Source organism: Montipora foliosa, chromosome 2 (assembly GCF_036669935.1).
Source record: "Montipora foliosa isolate CH-2021 chromosome 2, ASM3666993v2, whole genome shotgun sequence".
In the NCBI taxonomy this organism is placed as follows: domain Eukaryota; kingdom Metazoa; phylum Cnidaria; class Anthozoa; order Scleractinia; family Acroporidae; genus Montipora; species Montipora foliosa.
Window position 1 is genome coordinate 28,915,364 of NC_090870.1, and position 3,540 is coordinate 28,918,903.

The window sequence follows — 3,540 nt, forward strand, 5'->3', positions numbered from 1 at the left end:
GGGACAACATTGATTAGGGTGGGGGAGGGAGGGGTATCTCGGAAACGTACTTTTTGGACAAGTTTTCTTTGCAAACAATTGAAATGTGTCATTACCAGTGGGCTTGTGGGCAAACTGTCTCAACTAATTTTGTCGCCGATTGTCTGTTTCAGACAGAAAACTTCTTTTATACCCTTTATACGGGCACCTATAGTCCACTCTGTCTGTCAATATGACCGCATGGAGTGTGAAAGGACTTTTTACAGGTTCTAAAAAAATTGCGGATAGTTTATTATGATGTTTTTCGAATATGACAAATTCGGTGTCCTGGTGCGCGAAAGCGAAGGATCTTGTGACGTAAATGCAAAGTACCCCTTTTCATTTTGGCCTTCTTTTATACGATATTAGTGAGTATGCGTTAAAGTCCATGGATTTGGTAAAGGGTTATGCCTCTAACTACAATTCATCAGACGAAGCCGCTTTGTTGGTTGGAGGATGGAAGCGGTTATCGGTCGCAGATGAACACGACAAACAGACATGGTGGCTGTCCAGCGGGGGGGGGGGGCCAACCACATTTACTTCCCACGCTCAAATGGCTAGGTCGGCTGCAAAAAGACCTGCCACATTGTCGCAGATGCTTTGCAGCGCTGGTTTTGGTGGGAAATGAATGTTTTTGGGCGTAAAGAAACGAATATTTTCTCATTTACCACGAGTAAACCACGATCAACCACAAGACAGTAAACACGAGTAACCACAAGATTATTCTAAAAAAGATTAAGTAAGTATTCTACTTGTGTAATCTTGGTTACTCAAGAGGTTACTCGTGGTTACTCGTGGACACTCCTCAGCGGAGTTCCTAAAAAATCAGAAGGACCGCACTGTTTGCTGTTCATTTTTTGTCCCAGGAGTTATAAACCGTCTTTGCTATGATATTTACCTCTTTTTTATGGCTTAGTAACGCCTTGTAACAAGTTGAAATGGAATTATGTAGCAGTGAATTCAAAAAAGGGAATGCTAAACGTCACGCGAATCAGTTCCGAACGTGTCACTTTATTTCAAGGTATGTCAACATCAAAAACACTGCAACAAATCGTCTTGAAATTGTCTTTCTTTAGTACGATGTCCTTGCTCTCTTATAATAAGCGTTTGTGGCGTGAAATTAACTTGCGCTGGACGTTCGACATTCACATTTTTGGCCTCGTTGTAATGGACGTTCTCGGTAGTGGATACTTGCGTTTAAAATTCTTTTTTTTTAGAATGCGGTACATCGAAGCCCGTGAGATATCACTTTCCCTGACAATATCATTGCACTTTCCGCCATTCGCAAAATAGAGGGCAAGAAGCGATACATGCCCCTTATCTCTGTCAGAAATGTTCTGTTGGTGAAAACCATGTTCGACACTGAAAATGTCTTGCAATAACACCAGTGACTGTTACATCAACGTAATAAAGAAAAAGGTGATTTAGGTATGTTCTGATTCCTATATGACATGAAAACGCCTAAAGAACGCTATTGAAATGTGTATCATTTCATATATTAATGCAAAAACAGCTTATCAGAAGTCATCATTACACTTCAGGCAAAAAGTTTTTTCATAAAGACAATCGGAGTCAAATTGTTGAGACACTTTTACCCCCTTAGAGTCGATTTCAAAGCTCGGTGCGAAAATTGGCCCCCTTCCCCCGAACCCCCAGGACAATGTTGTGTTTTCTTTCTGTTTTCTAAGAAGCATTGTCGACAGCGGTACACCATTGATTAGGGTTGGGGAGGGAGGGGTCTCTCGGAAACTTACTTTTTTGGACAATGTTTTCTTTGCAAACAATTGAATGTGTCCTTACCAGTGTGGCTCTGTTGGCAACTGTCTGCAACACTTTTGTCGCCGATTGTCTGTTTCAGAAAACTTCTTTTATACCCTTTATACGGGCACCTATAGTCCACTCGGTCTGTCAATATGACCGCATGAGTGAAAGACTTTTTTCAGGGTCACAAAAAATTGCGGATAGTTTATGATTCTCGTTTTCGAATATGAAAACGTCGTTTGTCTGTGCGGAAGCGAAGCATTGTGACGTAAAATGCAAGTAATGTTATTCATTGTTGGCCTTCTTTTATACGCTATTTGTGCGGAGCGTTGTAAAGTATGGAGTTGGTAAAGGGTTATGGCCCTCTAACTACAAGTCGTCTCAGAAGAAGCGCATTTTGTGATGGTGGAAAGCGGTGTCGCAGATGAACAAGAAAACAGATCTTGGATGCTGTTACAGCCGGGGAACACATTTACTTTCCACGCTCAAATTAGCTAGGTCGGTGCAAAAAGACTTCCCACTTGTCGCAGCTGCTTTGCAGAGATGGGTTTGGTGGGAGAATGAATGTGTTTGGGCGTGTAAAGAAAGAATAATTTTATCCATGTTACCACGAGTAACCACGAGTAACCACGAGTAACCACATAGATTATTCTAAAAAGATATATGTATTATTCTACTGGAATTATGGGTACCTCGAGGTTACTCGTGGGTTAATCGTGCGGCCACTCACCCTCAGCGGAAGTAAGTCATAAAATCCGAGTGACAGCACTGTTTGAGGTTCTTTTTTTGTCCCCAGGAGTTATAAACCGGTTTTGATATTTATATTTCCTCTTTTTTATGGCTTATTACGCCTTATAAAAGTTGAAATTGAATTACGTCTGGTGGATTTCAAAGGAATGCTAAAAACGTCAAGCGAATGTTCCGAAGTGTCACTCTTAATTTCAAGGTATGTCAAATCCAAAACACTGCAACAAATCGTTTCTTGAAATTGTCATTCTAGTGACAGAGGTCCTGCTATCAATACTAGCGCTTGGGGCGTGAATATTAAACTTCGCTGAGACGTTCGACATTCACATTTGAGCCTTGTATTGACTTTCTCGGTAGTGATTACTTGCGTTTTAAAAATTCTCATTTGTTTAGAATGCGGTACATCGAAGCCCGTGAGATATCACTTTCCCTGACAATATTCATTTCATTTCCGCCAGTCGCAAAATAGATGGCAAGCGTATTACATGCCTTATTGGTCACAGAAATGTTTCTGTGTGAAAACCATGTCGACACTGAAATGTCTGCAATCCACACCAGGGACTGTTACAGCACCGTAATAAAGAAGGAAAAAGGGGTGATTTCTGTATGTTCTGATTCCTATATGACCATGAAAAACGCTTAAAAGACGCTATTGAAATGGGATAGTTAATATATTAATGCAAAAAACAGATTATCAGAAGTCATCATTACACTTCATGCAAAGTTTTTTAATACAGACAAGCGGGCGTCAAAAATGGTTGAGACACTTGTATCCTTTAGAGTCGATTTAAAGCTCGAGTGCGAAAAATGGACCCCTCACCAGCAACCCCAGGACAATGTTGTGTTTTTTCTGTTTTCTACGAGCCTTTGTCCGACAAGCGGTTTCACAAACAGGGATTAGGGTGGGGGAGGCGAGAGGTGGTATCTCGGAAAACGTACTTTTTGGAAAAGTTTTCTTTGCAAACAATGAATGTGTTCCGTACCAGTGTGCTCTGTTTGCAACTGTCTCAACTA